The sequence below is a fragment of the Diospyros lotus genome, chromosome 6 (assembly GCF_014633365.1).
Source record: "Diospyros lotus cultivar Yz01 chromosome 6, ASM1463336v1, whole genome shotgun sequence".
NCBI classification, from domain to species: Eukaryota; Viridiplantae; Streptophyta; class Magnoliopsida; order Ericales; family Ebenaceae; genus Diospyros; species Diospyros lotus.
Window position 1 is genome coordinate 24,555,142 of NC_068343.1, and position 18,865 is coordinate 24,574,006.

The 18,865-nt window shown below is 36.3% G+C and overlaps 1 pseudogene; it reads right to left on the reverse strand.

Annotated features, from left to right (window-relative positions):
- Positions 1-11,539: 11,539 nt before the first annotated feature.
- On the reverse strand, positions 11,540-11,639 carry LOC127805396 (small nucleolar RNA R71; annotated as a pseudogene).
- Positions 11,640-18,865: the final 7,226 nt, after the last annotated feature.

Genomic DNA, 18,865 nt, shown 5'->3' on the forward strand with positions numbered 1-18,865 from the left:
ACAAGAACCACTCACAAATTAAATCAAGAATGATCAAGAGGAAGCATGCACAAGAACCACTCACCTTGATCATTTTTCCTTCGATAGCACTGTTTACAGCCCAGTTTCGAGCACTAAGGGCTGTTTCTGCACAAATTACGGATTTCAGTGAACCAAACCTTAAATATTTTTACATAAGGTTGTAGATAATTAAAATAGGAGAACAACAGTGAAAATTTCAAGCCAAATAGAGGCCGGACGCACCCTCACATGCCCCTGGAAGAGTGGCCACGCGCCTCCTCCTTCCTTGTTACGGATTTTGCAACCTAAGATTAAAAATGCTATAACTTGCTCATTTTTTCTCCTATTCACTCTCCGTTTGAACCTACAAACTCCTCTTTTCGTGCTCTACGACTCTATGGAAAGAAATTTGACTTACCTTTTCGACTTCCCTTCTATTTTTGCGGCTTTCCGACCAGGTGTCTTTATCTTCCCTTCTTTGCTTTTTCTTTGGATTTCTTTATTTCCTTGTTTTCTTTCTCACACTTTAGCTTCACGTGGCCTCTACTCCTCCCCTTTATATATAGATTCTCAAATCTCAAATCTTCAAGATTTCTCTTAGCCCCTAAGTTACCTTATTTTATACCTTAATAATCATTACATTCTCTGATTTTTTTCCTTCTTTGATTCTATCTTCCAAAGCAAGCCTCCATTTCTTCCAATCAAAAGCCTCCAAATACACCCTCATGTGGCCTTTAGGATAGGCACTATTATCTTCTTCTTTTGTAAGCCAATCCTAGTCTTCCAAGTTATGTCATCTTAGACTTTTAGGGTAAAATCAATCATTACAACCATTCTTTCTTTCCAAGCTAACCTTACAACTTCCAAGCTAAGCCACCTTAAGACTTTTGGTGTAAGATTAATCATTCTTCCATAAGAATTTAAGGTGAAGTTTCAAATCCAATCCGATCTCTCCAAGTCATGTCTTCTAGGGTAATGAATCATCATTGCAATCTTTTCCTTCATAAGACTTTAGGGTAAAACTCATTATTACAACTTCCAATCTTTATATCAAGTTTCGGGGTATTACGTATATTCTGCATATGCCCAAATTGTCGTAGAACCCTCTCCATATGATATGGCTCAATCACGCCTCCACACTTAAGATATTCGGAGAAGAACGCAATCTCATGCAGTGTGTGTTATGTACGATGCCTCTTATATGGTGTCCATATGACTTGCACGTGTTATACAATTTCAATGACAAGCTATATTAAGTTGTAAAATATAATGTGTGAACAAAATACCTGATCTTCAATTAAGTCATTAAGTTGCTCTCGCAAAGATTATAGAGAATCGTACTCACGAATAGGAAGCTAACGGTGAGCCCTAAGCAACTCGTCAATATATGCTAAGTTATGTTTACTTCTAGTCAATGGAAAATGTTCGTATATCCAAGCCTGTGTACATTTAATATAAATAATTGTTAATATATATGAAAATATGTCAAAATATATGCACATAATAATAAAATTTAAATGATTACCTCAAGTAATGTCAAATATCCACAGATTCCCTTGACATCTCTTCTACTTGCGATACCCAGTTGCCTATATAAATATGCCAAAGAAGCAGCCCCCCATGCATACGTACCAGATACACTTAAGTCTTCCAACAATGCAAGATAGGAAACCGAAATCATGGTACCACTCTTATCTACAAATAATGTACAACCTAATAAAAATAACAAATACGCCCTACTGGCATTGTAGATCTCTTCATTCGGAGCTGAATCTGGCACGTTCATAAACGTTCTTCTTAGCCAATCTAATTTCACATACGGTCCCCGAGTCTCCGTTATTTGGCCTGCTGCTTCTACTACTAAGACCCCAAGTAAACGACATAGTAAGTTCTGAGCTTCATTACCTGTCAAATGAGGGACTGATACAGGGCTGCCAGCAACTGGTATCTTCAGAATAGTAGCAACGTCATCTAGCGTGACTGTCATCTCACCAAATGGTAGATGAAATGTGTTAGTCTCTGGCTGCCATCTCTCTAAAAAGGCTAACACGACTATAGGATTCGCAAATTGATACGTGCATTCTATCAAATGTGCCAACCGAGATCTAATGACAACATCATGAATACGTTGCTAATTTGCCAATGACTAATTAGGAATTATTTGTCCATGGCTATTGCACTTCAATACACCTCTTCCCTATTACACAAAAATAATAAAATAATTAATAAAATTATAATAATTAATTTAAATGTAAAATTATTTTCATAATCACTTACCTCTTTAGCCCATATGCTAACAACAACATGATTTTTAAAACTCTTTAAAATTGATGGATCTTCAGGGCCTCCCAAAAGTGGTCCGCTCCCTCTACTCTCCTCCCTCGAGTACGTGCCATATCTATAAATGAATGTACTATATCAATCATTTTTAAAATAATAATAATAATCCATTACAAAATTAATTTAATTCATATAAGAATGTTATATTAAATGTCTAAATACATGATGACAAATAAAATTGTTTATAATAAGATTAACAACAATTGGATTTATTAGAAGTGTAAAAATATAATTAATATGAAAAATAACATGTGAGAATAGTATGAAATCAATGATATTTTAAAAAAATTAAAAAGGCACAAAACTAAAAAATAAATACTGGTTCGGGTTTCTCCAACCCGGGTTCGAGAAACCCGAACCGAGTTCGGACCCCCACATCGCGAGGTGCGGGGGTTTTTGAAACCCTCGAAACCCCTTGCCCCACACTAAAACCCCCTCACCTCGACAATGACGATGGCAACCACCATCGCCGCCTTCGTCAGCCGCAATGGTGGGGGCTGCTGCCTTGTGCGATGGTGGCGGCATCGCGGCTGACAAAGGCGGCGATGGTGGCTGCCATCGCGGCCAATGGCGATGCTGCCATGTGCATTTATTGAAGAAATAGAACTATGAAGATAAGGCATACTTGATTTTGCAGTCTCTAGATTTCTTCTTCCTCACAAAAACAATGGCCAACAATTGTTAAGGTTTGTTTGAGAAAGGTGAGAAATGGTGTGGCTGTGGCAGTGAGGGCATATTTGGAAATTTATGGGTTGTAAAGAGTAATTCTTGTGGCTGTAAAGAGTAAAAATAAGATTTTAGTTGACCGGTCGTGAGTAGTAATTTATCGAGCTACCGATAGAATTTCCCAAACATTTTGAATGTTTGTCCTTTTTAACATATTTATTAAACTTATTTGACCTTCTCCCAAAAAGTTCTCACATGACCTCTTATATCATTTTTTTTCAAATAAATTTATCTTACATCCTCTCTCAAATAAATTTATCTAATAATTTACAGATAAATCCAAATTACCCATATGTGCTTGTATAAAAGTCTCACCCATTTCTTTTCATATCTTCTTGCTCACTTATTTCTTTTCACATGTTCATTTTTTGTCTCACCATCGAAAAACCCCTATTCACCGATTTCTTCATCTTCTTCCTCACTCATTTCTTATTTCTCATTTTCTTCTTCATCTTCTCACCAATCTTCCCCTTTTCGCTTCATTGTTAGTCTCCTTCGCCAAAATCCTCATTACCATCGCCAGTTATTGCCCATCTCCATCACTGCCCCGCCCCCACTCCCATCCCCATCCTTGTTACTCTCCGCTGCCACCACTTCTGATTTCCAAATATCTTTTTAATCTGATTTTTTTATTTCTTCATTTGATTTATTCTTAAAATTAGTTTTGATTTTTAATTTCCAGATCAATTTTTAATCTGATTTGCAATTTTGTCTTCTGATATATTCTTAATTGCGATTCTAATTTTTGATTCCAGATCTTCTTTTTCAATTTTCAAATCTTATTCTTATTTGATACTTAATTTTCTTTAAATTTCTTTTTCGAATCTGTCCTTAATCTTCTACCACCACCATGTGTTCCATTCTTCTTCAAATTTCCAGATGGTCCACCTTCAATTGTTTACCCACTTTCTTGTTTTTGTTTTTTTTTTGTTTGATATATTATTTATAATAATTATAATATTTTCATTGAAAATAAATTTAGATATTTGATAATAAATATATTTTGAAAAAAAAAATTATTTTTTCGATACTTATCATATGCATTTAATAAACATATAAACAAAATATAATTCTTAATAAATTTTAAAAAATTTAATAAACAGTTTAATAAAAATTTTATAATGTCTTTTAACCTTATCTTGATTATTTTATATCTTTATCCTAAAAGTATTTTAACTATATCTTGATACTCTTTTATTTTACTTATTTCAATAAACGTTATCTTAAATGAGTAAAATATATATTTTTAATCAATAGAGTATTAAAATATAAGTAAAGTACAATTGAGAGATAGCATTGGAATCCAACAAACCTTACACTTGGCCTAAGGCTTAAATATTTTGAGAGCTTTCATCTTGAATGGTGAATACTACAATCTTTGGTGGACCCAAATTTGACAATGAAAAATAATTCTAAAACTTTTAAAAATAAAATTTCATAAGATCAAAGTTGACAAAGGGAAAAGATATTTCTAAAATACAAACTTATATTTAAATAGAAAATGAAAAAATATATATATATATAGAAGAATAAACTAAATAATAACATTTTTCACATTTGGCTTTCCATCCTTTACAAAAGCTCACGATTTTCAATAGGAAAGTAACATTTTCCATATTTGACCGATAGAATGGCCGTTGAGAAATGATTCCCCATGCCACGCCCTGCTCCGCTCGTTGGATGCTTCAAGTCAAACTGTAAAATCCCTTAATATCGTCCCATCCCATAGAAGAAGGAGAAAGAGAGAGCGATAGAGATAGAGAGATGGCATGTGATGCCCTATTCCCACTTACGGGTGCCACTCGTGAACAATTAACTGAATTGCTCACATGCCTAGCCATTCGTAAAGGGTAGACTATGTTTCAACACGAAACGCCTTAGGTGAGAATTAAGTTTCGTCATTCCCTTCCCGTATCCCCAGGATCCATTAGCAGATTTGGGCTTTAACCATACTACACCTGGCTATTTAATTTTCATTAAGATTGCCCCAATCACCATTTTTATTTATTTTAATTCTTCTTCTTTTCAAGAATTCCACCGGCCTCCATAAAAATCACCATTTTCATCAACCCATTAATTTTTACCAATTTTCGAGGGAAAACTCAAAATTTTCATTTTTCAAAAATTCGACATTTATCTCAAAAAAATGCCTGAAAAATCTCTTTATTTTAAAAATTCCTCTAGGGCCCAAAATCAATTAAGAAATGCCCCAAAAATCCCTAAATTTTCAAAAAAAAAAAAAAAAAAATTACCGGCGGGGGTTGCTGGCGCGCCTAGGGCCCCATGGCGCGCTGGCCACTCGCTCTCCCATGTGTTGCTGCATGCCCTCGCCTGTGCGCCAACGCACGGCCGCACCCCCAGCACGCGCCCATGCTCCCTAGAGCGTGCCTACACGCCTGGCGCTCACGACATGCCTATGTCTCAAACATTTTTCTTGGCCCCTTTTTCCCAAATTTTTCCAGATTTCTCACACCTCACATATACACCAAAATATCCACTTTTCCAACAAAAATATTTTTCTCCAACACCCATGTTTTATTCCAAAATAAAATTACATCTATGGTCTTAGGCCTTCACAAGCCATTACCAACCATTAAATTACATCACATGTAGCACATACAACAAATAGGCTTCCCTAAGCCATAAACCCACAAATTAAATAAAACACATGCTAAGGCTTCTATAAGCCATAAATTTACAAACCCACCATGAGCTTCCCAACTTCAAGCTTGCAACACTCCCTTTTTTTCTTGGCACATGAACAACCTACAAGTTGAGGGTAAAAATCTCATGAGCTACAAAGCTTAGAAGGGTGTAATGACAATAAGTATGAACAAAAACATATCATGTGATGCCAAATTCATGTATGCAACATGGTTAGGGCTTCCATATCCTTACAACCACCTAGGTTTGAGGCTTTAAACTACCCTACCCCACACAACCTCATAGCCATAGGTCCTTGAACACAAAGAAAACATGCCAATGCACACATTTAAAGGTTTAAGCACATACTTACAACTTGCAAGCCACCATCCCATGGGGACATCCCTTACCTCATTCTTTAAATCTTCAAATCTTCATCTCAAGAGAGCTTCCATCATCATCTTCTCCCATCTAAGATAGCATTTCAAACAAGTAACTTACTTTGTACATAAAACATACCAAAAATAAAGAGAAGAAAAATGGGACTTACCTTGATCCCTTCATCTTCTTCTTTTTCATCCTTTCCTCCATGAGAGACTTCTTCCCATCTCTCTCTTTTTCTTTCTTTTTCTCTCAACAATGGAAGACTTCGTCCTTCTTCCTTCCTTTTCATTTCCTTTCCTTTTGGATTAATTTCCTAGTCTTGATATTTTTAAATGCAAAACTTCATCTCAACCCTCCATTCTTTTCTCTTTTGGAGAGGAAATCCTAGCCATACAAATAAATCACAATCCATGTGCTCTTGAGAATCTCAATCTCAACCATTGATTTTGAGGAGATTTAATCTCCACCATTGGCTAAAAACACATCTTGGCTATAACCATATATATATATTACCGATCATAAGAGTCTCAAGTACATCTTTGCACAAAAAGAGTTGAATATGAGGCAAAGGAGATGGCTGGAATTGGTAAAGGATTATGATTGGGAAATCCACTACCACCTCGACAAAGAAAACGTAGTGGCTGATGCCTTGAGTAGAAAGAAAATGGGCCAAGTAATAGCTTTGACATCACAAGAGCCTTTATGGAAGGAGTTCGAGAGGTTAAGCCTCGAGATTGTTGTTACGCCATCTAATTCTAATGCTCGAGTGGCAGCACTCTCTATCCGACCGACTCTATGTGATCGGATTAAGAACCATCAAAAGGGAGACCAATTCTTTGAGTACATCAAGGCTGAGATTAACACTGAGAAGCAAAAGGACTTCACAATAGCTAGTGATGACACGCTCTACTTCCAAGGGCGACTGTGTGTGCTAAACTTTGAGGAACTAAGGCAAGAAATTCTGGAAGAGGCCCACTCTACTCCTTATTCAGTACATCTTAGAAGTATAAAGATGTATCGTGACCTAAAGGTAGTATTTTGGTGGAGAAATATGAAGCAAGACATAGCTAAATTTATGGGAAAATGTTTGATATGTCAGCAAGTGAAAACTGAACACCAACGACCAATAGGGTTACTGCAATCGTTGGAGGTTCCAGAGTGGAAATGGGAACATGTGACAATGGACTTTGTTGTAGGATTTCCAAAATCAATAACAGGGCATAAGGCTATTTGGGTGATCGTGGACAGACTTACCAAATCAGCCCACTTCTTACCTGTTCGGATGACATTTACAATGGACCAGTTTGCATGACTATATATTAAGGAAATAGTAAGACTGCACGGTGTTCCAGTTTCCATTGTATCGGATAGGGACCTAAGATTCACATCAAACTTTTGGAAGAGCTTATATAGAGCCATGGGAACGAAATTGACTTTTAGTATAGATTTTCATCCTCAGACAGATGGACAATCTGAAAGGACAATAAAAAATTTAGAGGATATGCTTCGTATTTGTACTCTAGAGTTTGGTGGATATTGGGAGAAACATTTACCATTAATTGAATTTGAGTACAAAAATAGTTATCATGCATTTATTGGCATGGCACCCTAGGAGGCATTATATGGAAGGAAGTGTAGATCACCTATTCATTTGAATGAAATTGGTGAGCGAAAGATTCTGGTTCCAAAGATTGTGGAACAAACAATTCAGGCCATCGAAAGAATCAAGATTAGTATGAAAAATGCTCAAGATAGACATAAAAGCTATGCGGATAAAAGAAGAAAGGATTTGGAGTTTACCATAGGTGATAAGGTATTTTTAAAGATTATGCCCATAAAGGGAGTCCTAACGTTTGGGAAGAAAGGAAAGCTCAGACCTCGGTATATAGGCCCATTTGAGATCTTAAAGCGGGTTGGGAATGTTGCTTACTAGCTGGCCTTACCACTAGAACTTTCAGTAGTACATGATGTTTTCCACATATCAATGCTTAGAAAATATGTCCCTGACCCAGCTCAGGTAATCAAACATGAACCATTGGATATCCAACATGATATAAAATTTGAAGAGGCACCAATACGCATTCTAGCTCAAGAAGTATGGAAGCTTCGCAATAAAGAAATACCATTGGTCAAGGTATTATGGCAACATCATTCAGTCGAAGAAGCAACTTGGGAGCATGAAGACGAGATGCGGTCGAAATACCCCCAACTGTTTGATGACCCCAACTAAAGGTAATTTCGAGGACGAAATTTATTTTAAGAGGGGGAAGATGTAACACCTGAGATTTTTGTTTCTTTTCTTTCTCAGTTCAAATATGTAATATCCAAGAACTTTAAATTGTGATATATACCAGGGATCTTTAAGTTCAGATATATGATGAAATGATACATTTTCAAGGGGTTACAAAAGTCCTAAGACAAAAATTTAGTTTTGAACTAGTGGCAAAATCGTAATTACCAAGTCCAAGCAAAAGTGAAATTTTTGGAAAAACTCGGGCACAAGTGTAATTTACTAAAACCCTGGGGTATTAACGTAATAAATCATTTCTCCAGGGAAAAAGTGCAATTAAAAGATGGTCGGGGACTAACTTGCAAGGATTTAAGCGCAATTACCCAAAAAGTTCAGTCCAAAGTGTAATATTGATAAACTAGCCAAAAATATCAAGGATTGGCCAATCAACACCATCCAAGTATCCTTCTGAGGTGGAAACATCCTATTGGGTGTTTGATGATAACATCAACGACGACGTGGCACAAATCTTATTAAATATACCTTTGGATTTAAAATAGATTTCAAATTTAACTTTGAATCATTTTGAAGTTCACGTCCAAGTCTTTTGCGTAGCCACCGAAATTTCTTAGCCTCCAAGTTGGGACACTTGGCCTTAAACTATTAGCCACACATGGAAAGAAATAATGAGGCCTCATGATTATACATGACACATAACACCATTTGATAAGAACACATGGATAGAAATGATTATATGGGACACATGGCACCATTTGATAAGAACACATGGATAGAAATGATTATATAGGACACATGACACCATTTGGATGGGAACACATGGAAGTCATGATGAGTCCTAAATAATTATTTTTCTAAGAATATTAAAAATTCTAAAACTCACCTAGGCTTAGTGATGAGGAGTTAATTTTTTTAAATCTTAATGAATTATATACCTATTTTTTAATCTTATATTAATGTTTAATTTGAATAATTATGCACATTATGTACTATTATCAGGATGATATGAAGAAATTGACATTTACTGAGTAATTGAAGATATTAAAGAGTCAATCGGATGGCCAACGTTACTACTCAAAATCTAATGCAATTAGGTTAACTATTCAATCGAGTCCAACCAAAGAAGGCCAAAGCATTTTAATTTTAAAGGAGGCCCAAGCATTTTAATTCCAAGGAAGGCCCAAATCCAACTTAAAGAAGACCCAAAACACAACTTGTAAAAATCTATTTATTTTTATTTTTATTTTTAAATATTTATTTTATGAGTGCTTTCTTTAGGTGTGTCTTTTAGCTAAAATCCATTTAACTTTAGATATATGAGTGCCCATTAAATATAATTATGTCTAGTTAAATAATTGAAATTGTGTGGTTTGTATTGCATCTTGTGGGCTATAAATAGCTCACTTAGTTGCACTTGTAAGGGTGATTATTATTCTTGAATCAAAACTTAGTTATTTTATTAGATTTTCTCTTTGAGAATTGCTCTCGTTCTCTCTTCTTTTCTCTATTGTTTTCTCATGTGATCTTACTTTCTTTATTTCTTCTCTTGAATTCTTATGTCATTTATTGTTACTTTATTATCTATCGCCTAAATGGCCGATTATTTTATGCCTTTAAATTTTTACAATTTTAATTCACGTCTTTTTATTATCCACCACCTAAATAGCTAGTTAATTTTTGCTATTTTAATTCCTATCATTTAAATTATGCTATTTAAATTCCTGTAAATTAATTTTCAAATGGAAATGAGTAGCTAAATCCAATTTTGGGTTAAGGCAAGGACAGTGTCCAACACCAATAATTCCCAAAGAAAGCTGCGCTTTAAATGAGTGGCATTAATTTAAATTTTAGTATGAGTGTATATTAATTATTGAGAAATCACTAGATTTGGATTGGAGCATAAGCTTAACTTAGAGCTTTCATGCCACGCATGAGAGTTACTAAAACTGGAAACGCTATCATACCCAAATCTGGATAATTAATTTAGTTGTTTTGTGTATTAATTGCAATTGAATTTATGGTAGTTGCATAAATTAGAATCCCACATATCATGTATGGGGATTCCTTAAACTAGAACTGTCATCATCTTTAATTGCATTTAATAACAAACCCTCATATTTGAAATTAAATTAATGTTGCTAATCTTTTCTGCTAAAAATTGGGGATTAACGGGTTGGTGCTGAAATTGTTTTAACTCAAGTGTTATCCAATTTCATATTCTTACATTCAGCGTTTATTTCAACTTCTGTCTTGCTTTATTTCCTAGTATCTGTTATCTAAAAATCCATAAAAAAATCTTGTTGCCAATTTGTCCAAATGCGTGTGTGTGTGTGTGTGTGACATTCTTTTCTTTTGCCATAAATAAATCTCTTAGTGAACGACCTGGACTCATCCAGAAAATACAAATTTAAATTTGGACTACAACTGCACTCGTACACTGATGAGTATAAACCTCACCAAAATAAAGAAAAAATATAAAAGTTTTATTGTATTTTTTTTATTGTGTTTTAATTGCAGGGTGAGAGTGCAACCAAATTTTGGCGCCGTTGTCGGGGAGATTGAGGCAAAAACAAAAAGAAAAAAAATAAGAATAAGCATCTCCTGATAAATTCGATAACTCTGTTTCTTTTTACTTTATTTTTGTTTGTACATGGTGTATGATACTTAGGTCAAGTAGAATTGTAGAATATCAAAATTTGTTATATAGTCCTATTGACTCTTTATCTACCACTAAATTATCACAGAAACAATCACTCATGTCTCAACACAACGAGAAAATGCCACCTGTACTTGGGAGTGATCATGGTGATCAAGATTCTTTTGAACCTGATACATGTAGGCCTCTCAGGGAATATCTCCACCCTCCTAGGCAAACTATACCATCTTGCATAGTGCTTTCGGTTAATCATCATAGATTCAATCTTAAACCTGACACTATCCAACTGTTGCCCACTTTTCATGGGATGGACTCTGAAAATCCTTACACTCACATGAAGGAGTTTGAGGAAGTTTGTGGAACTTGTATGGAACAAACTGTCAATGAGGATGTGATTAGATTAAAGCTCTTTCCATTCTCATTAAAAGATAAGGCAAAGATGTGGTTAAACACGCTTACGCCTCGATCTATTGGAATGTGGAGAGAAATGCAAACCACGTTCTTGAAAAAATACTTTCCAGCAAATAGAACCGCAAATCTCCAAAGGCAAATGATGAATTTTTCCTGCAAACCTAATGAAAACTTTGCTCAAGCATGGGAACGATTCAAGGACCTTCTCAATTCCTGTCCACATCACGCTTTCGAGCAGTGGAGAGTGGTTAGTTTCTTCCATGATGCTTTATCTCCCAATCTTAAGATGATAGTGTCAACCATGTGCAATGGGGAATTCTTCGACAAATCGCCTGATGAGGCATTTCATTTCTTTAACACTTTAGCAGAAAATAATAGAAATTGAGAAGTTTAGCCACTATCAACCAATGATTCAAGAGACTATCCACAGCACAAGGGTAAACATCAGCTGAATGAGAGTGATGATTTGAATGCCAGGTTAGCTGCATTAACTCAGAAGATTGAAACTTTAGAGATAAAGAAAGCCCAAATTGTTAATGAAATTAAAGTTAGGTGTGCTGTGTGTGAGACTTCAAACCACAAGACAGAGGGTTGTCCTACATTACCTGCTTTTAAGGAGGTATTGTATGGTCAAACTGGAAACACACACTCACACAACAATGAAGGAAGGCAATATTCAAACCAGAATCAAGGAGGGAATTTTCATTCCGGGGGTCACTATACGAACTTCAATTCTTATCATCCCAACCTTTGCCATCATCCTAACTTCTCATGGAGAAATGATTCTGCAGCCCAGCTGCCATTCCCTTCACAACCTCCACAATTTCAGGCTAATCAAGGGTCTACAACCAACACATACCAACCTCCTCATAGGAGATCCTTAGAAGACACCCTCAAACATTTCATGTAAGGCCAAATGGGAACAAATGCACAAGTGGCCAAATTCCAAGAACAAACCAATAGAGCCATGGAAGACATTAGAAGCCAATTGACCAAGTTGACCCAAACATTGAGTATAAGAGAACCTAGATGATTTCCTTCCCAACTCAATCCGAATCCTATAAGTCAAACCTATCAGGTAGAAGCCTCATCTAGTGAAAATAAAAGTCATGAGAAAGTGCAAGTAGTAATTGTCCTAAGGAGTGGAAAAACAGTTAAGAAACCTGAAGACCCTAGGATGTCATACCCTACTGTGCAAGAAGAAGAGATAGCCGATTATAGTGATTCGGTTATCAAAACAACCTTAGAGGAAGAACAAGTACCAAGCAAAAAGGAGGATAAAGGCAAAAATGTTGTAGAGGGAACTCAATTTAAGCCCAAACCTCATTTTCCTCAAAGATTGACCAGTGCAAAGAAGGAACAACAAAATGCGGAGATATATGAAGTGTTCAAGCAAGTGAGAATCAACATCCCGCTATTGGATGCAATCAAACAAACACCTTCATATGCAAAATTTTTGAAAGATCTGTGCACTGTCAAAAGAAAAATAAATGTGCATGAAAATGCATTCCTGACCGAACAAGTTAGCACCATTCTCCAATTGAAAACTTCTCCCAAATACAAAGACCCAGGCTGTCCAACCATTACATGCATCATAGGAAGTCAAAAGGTTGATCGGACACTCTTGGATTTAGGAGCTAGTGTCAATTTGTTGCCATACAGTGTGTATCAATAGTTGGGATTAGGTGAGCTCAAACCCACTAGAGTGACCCTTCAGCTGGCTGATCGATCAGTCAAAGTTTCACGAGGAATTGTGGAGGATGTTTTAATATAAATCGATAAGTTCTATTTTTCGGTGGACTTCATCGTTTTGGATACCCAGCCGCATCAAGGGCCTTAGCCTGCTGCCCGTTATCTTAGGTCGACCATTCCTTGCCACATCAAATGCCATCATCAACTGTAGGAATGGAATCGTAAAATTGTCATTTGGAAATATGACTTTGGAAACAAACATTTTTAGAGTTTTCAAACAACCTGACTTGGAGAATGAGACTGAAGAAGCTGATTTGATATAGACATTGAGTGAGGAGTACATTAACTATGAATTTGTACAAGAAAATTTTAAGTTGGAGGAATTTATGGAGCAGCAAGATTGCTCTCGAGAGAAAATTGAATCTTTCTTATCCATAGCCTACGGTAACCCAAAACTAGAACCTCTCGGATCTTCACCAAGTAAACCTCTGCCATCATCAAGCTGCTCACCTGCACCTGAAAGGAAACCATTGCCAAACAACCTTAAGTATGCATTCCTAGGTGAAGGAGAATCTTTATCGGTGGTGATCTCATCAAGTCTGAATCCTCAACAGGAGAAACAATTGTTGAATCTGTTAAAGGTACACAAGAAAGTTCTAGGTTGGAGTATAGAAAACCTGCATGGCATTAGTCCCTTAATTTTCACCCACATAATTTTCTTCGAAGAAGATGCAAAGCCAGTGAGACATATGCAGAGAAGGTTAAACCCAAACATGAAGGAAGTGGTTAGAGGGGAGGTGTTGAAACTCTTAGATGCTGGCATCATCTACCCTATATCTGATTCCAAATGGGTTAGTCCAATTCAAGTCGTACCTAAGAAGTCAGGAGTCATTGTGATAGCAAATGAGAACAATGAGCTCATTCCTACACGCATCCAGACTGGATGGAGGATGTGCATAGATTATAGGAAGCTCAACTCTGTGACTAGGAAGGATCATTTTTCGCTCCCATTTTTGGATCAGGTGTTAGAGAGAATAGCGGGACATGCCTTCTACTGCTTCTTAGATGGATATTTTGGGTACAATTAGATTGAAATTGCCTTAAAGGATCAGGAGAAAACCACCCTCACATGTCCATTCGAGACATTTGCTTACAGAAGAATGTCATTTAGTCTGTGCAATGCCCCTGTAACCTTTAAAAAATGCATGATGAGTATTTGCAGTGAATTGGTTGAGAATGTGGTAGAAGTCTTTATGGATGACTTCTCAGTGTATGGAGACAATTTTGAGAGTTGTCTAGAAATTTTGGAAAAAATTCTGGTTCGGTGTAAAGAAACAAATTTAGTGCTAAATTGGGAGAAGTATCATTTCATGGTTACTCAAGAAAGTGTCCTGGGACATATTGTTTCTTCCAAGGGTATTAAGGTTAATCAGTCCAAGGTTGAGTCAATTCAAAAATTACTCGCCCTAAGGAACGTGAGAGATGTTAGGTCTTTTCTTGGCCATGCTGGTTTTTATAGGCGTTTTATCGCTTCATTTAGTGCCATAACAAGACCTTTATGCCGCCTCCTAGCCTTTGACATACCTTTTGAGTGGAACGGTGAGTGTTAAGTTGCTTTTGAGAAGTTGAAGAAATCACTTGTTTCTGCACCTATCATTCAGTCCCTCGATTGGTCCCTCCTGTTTGAACTTATGTGCGATGCTAATGATTATGCGATAGGAGTTGTGTTAGGGTAGAGGAAGGATAAAAAACCTCATGTGATATACTATGCTAGCAAAACTCTTAATGAGGCGTAAAAGAATTACACCACTATAGAGAAAGAGTTATTAGTAGTTGTCTTTGCCCTAGACAAGTTCCGATCTTACCTCGTAGGGTCACTAGTGATCATTTTTACCGATCACGCTGCTCTGAAGTATTTGTTCACAAAGCAAGATGCAAAACCCCGTCTCCTTCGATGGATCTTACTTTTGCAAGAATTTCACATTGAAATAAGAGATAAAAAAGGGGTAGAAAATATTGTAGCTAACCACTTGTCCCATCTACCATATCAAGAGCTAAATCAGTTTGAGAGCCCAATCCATGATTCCTTTCCAGATGAACAATTGTTTCAAATAAGTAGTCAATCTACATCACATATCCTTCCATGGTATGCTGACATAGCAAATTATCTAGTCACTAGACAGATTCCAGATCACTAGTCTAGGCTAGACAAGCAATTTTTTTTTTTCAGAAGGTGGTAACATTCTTTTGGGATGACCCGTACTTGTTCAAATATTGTCCTGAACAAATCGTTCGTAAATGCATACTCGATCATGAGCAACAGAGTGTCATTAATTTCTGTCACTCTTGCATGTGAAGGCCATTTTTCTATCAAGAAAACAGTTGCAAAAAATTTTCAGAGTGGATTTTATTGGTCGACACTGTTCAAGGATGTGTACAAGTTCTGTTCAAGTTGCGATCGATGTCAAAGGTTAGGAAGTCTGTCGAGGAGAAACATGATGCCATTACATCCGATTCAAGTGTTAGAAGTTTTTGACTGTTGGGGTATGGATTTTATGAACCCATTTGTCAATTCATTTGGTCATGAATACATCTTACTTGCTGTCAATTATGTGTCCAAATGGGTTGAAGCGATCCCGGCCAGAACAAATGACCAAAGGATTGCAGTGAAATTTTTTAAAGAAAACATATTGAGTCGATTTGGGATGCCACGAGCGATCATCAGTGATGGAGGTTCCCATTTTTGTAATAAAGTTGTGGCAGGACTAATGAAGAAATAAGGTGTACTGCACAAGGTTGCAATACCATACCATCCCCAAACCAATGGTCAAGTTGAGTTAGCCAATAGGGAGATTAAGCGCATATTGGAAAAGACTATTGCTGCTAATTGTAAGGATTGGTCCTTAAGACTAGTAGACGCTCTTTGGGCATACAGGACAGCTTACAAAATAATTTTAGGAATGTCTCCCTATAGGCTAGTATACGATAAATCTTGTCATCTGCCGGTGAAAATTGAGCATAGAGCATATTGGGCAATTCAAAAGATCAACAAGAGTCTAACTAAAGCAGGTCTCTCTAGGAAGCTCCAATTGAATGAGCTCGAGGAAATTCGGAACGAGGCATTTGAAAATGCACGATTGGCCAAGGTTCGCATGAAAGAGTTGCATGATCGCACATCATTCGAAAAAGCTTTCAGGTAGGGCAACAAGTACTCTTGTACGATTATCGATTGCATCTATTCCTAGGAAAATTAAAGTCTCGATGGGTCGACCCCTTTGTAATCAAGTCCATCTTAGAAAATGGTGCTTTTGAGGTAGAAAATCTGGAGTCAGGACAACGTCTTACAGTCAATGGTCATAGGTTGAAACCATACCAGGGTAGTGTTAAGGAGAATGAAGGAGTTGTGGATTTGGATGATCCACCATCATCTGATGAGTAAGGGAAGTTTCGTGTTGTCTGGGAATCTGACGTTAAAAATACCACCTTTCCATTTAGGTTAAATAGATGTCTCTAGATCTGAGACATTAAAAAAAAGAAGTATATAAAAATATATATATATATATATATAAATAGATTATTTTCTGCATTACTTAATTAACTTTGACTCAAATATTGTTTCTCTGTTGCAATCTAAATAAAATTTTTACATACGAGTTCATGCATTGAAGACCACTAGGTATGCCTATCTTCTATCCTTTTATTGTCGATTGAGGACAATGCGCAATTTAAGTTAGGGGGAAAGGTGTACTTAAGAATTGATTTATTGGTGTTTGAAATTGATCTATTGTACAAATAATTTTATTTGACTTGATAATATTATCTTGTGTGGTATATATGATTTTATTGGGCCCCTAAAAATTTAACCAAAAAAAAATTAAAATTAAAAAAAAAATTTAAAAAAATTGAGGGAGACAGAATTGACGCTGGTGATAGCCACTTTTCTTTAGTAGTGCAATCACACTGCCCTATAAAGAAAGAGGCACACTGCCAAATGTTGAAAAATGAGACGCTAGACGACGCCAAGCCTGACGATGCAATTATGGCATGCCTCAAGCCGAGTGTAGAATAGTGATGCCCATTGCTCTATAAGAGACTCCATATCTGTATGAGGCAAGCCACACTTCTTGAGCTCAGTCTTCTCTCTTTTGTGTTATTCTCCAATCAAGTACTTTCATGCCTTTTGTAAGGTTCATAATTCTTTACTTTCTTCTTATTATAGTTGTCTTTAAAAAAAAAAATGGATCTTCAACTCTCAAAAATTCGCAAGTATTATCCATCTCTCCTGCAGAATGATTTGAAAAAAATTTATACTGCTAGGTGTGGATGACTTAGACTGTTGATGCATAATAACATCCCTAAAGATATTCGTTGGCTGATCGAAGCAAAAGTTCGATTAGCTGGCGAAACTTCACCTAGTTTTAAGCACTTTTCAGGCTTATGGAAGAGTAGTTTTGCGAAGAAACAAAGAGCAAAAAGAGTGAATGATTGTCACAAATGTGGTCGATGGACCTGTAACACACGATGCAAATCTATGGGGTTTACGTCCGTAAATCGAGAAGATAAAATTAGTTTCATAAAGGATGAACTGAGTAAGGAGTCTTTGGATGATATCCGATTGACTTTTGAGACACATCCATGTGGAATAGTGCAAAGAGAATTTTTTGCTTTATGGACCCAGTTCATAAGTGACCACCAACGCTATAGTCTTGGAAATCTGACTAAAAACGACTCTATTTATCAATCTATAAGAAAATTGGATGGGAAGCCTATCCCTACTTCATAGAAAGTGTTTAAGCCATTTCTGGACAAAAAACCAGAGGAAGATGTGAGCCACAATCACAACTACTTGTACATACGCATGATTTTTGTTTGTATTTATTTCTTGTTGAATTTTTGTATAGCTACTTTTGATCACCAAACTTCTTTCCAGGGCATACATAAGGAACAAATGTAAATGGAAGGTCAGTTAGTTCGTCAAATCAATACCATATGTGTACTTTGTGGCTCTCAACTTGGGAGCGATATTTGTTACAGACTTGCATCAAGCGAACTTAGCCAAAAATTGGGAGAGCGAAAAATTAATTTGGTATATGGAAGGGGAAGTCGTGGATTGAATGGTTATGTTTCACAAGCTGCACATATTGGAAAATCATATGTGGTAGGTGTAATGCCAATCCCTTTGACTGAACCACATATTTTCGGGATTACACGCGGTCAACTTATAGAAACGACTTCTATGTCTGAGCGCATGGCTTGTAAGATTTATCAGTTAGATGCCTTCATTGCTTTACCAGGAGATTTTGGAACACTTGAAGAAATCTTTTATATAATCTCCTGGGCCAAGAGTAATCTCCATACCAAACCCATTGGACTTTTAAATGTTAACCATTTTTTGGATGGGTTCTCTATTTTCTTGATCAGGTTGTGGACTAAAATTTTATTTCTCTTTCAACAAGAAAGATTCTCATTCCGCATCTACCATTGAGGAGCTGTTAGAGAAATTACATGCTTATGTTCCACAACATGATCCTCAGATAGACTAGTCTAAGGCAATCAGTAACAAGCGCTAAAGGGGTCCGATTAACTTAGATTTATCACTATAAGGAGTGCTCTTTGCTAAGATGGCTGAGTAAGGAGTACTTTTTGTACTCTTGAGACGCATTTTGTTTATCTTATGACTTGCATGAAAATTTTATTTTGATGTGAAAATATAAATATATATATATATGGTATGCTCATTTGTTTGTTTGAGTTTTAGTAGTTCA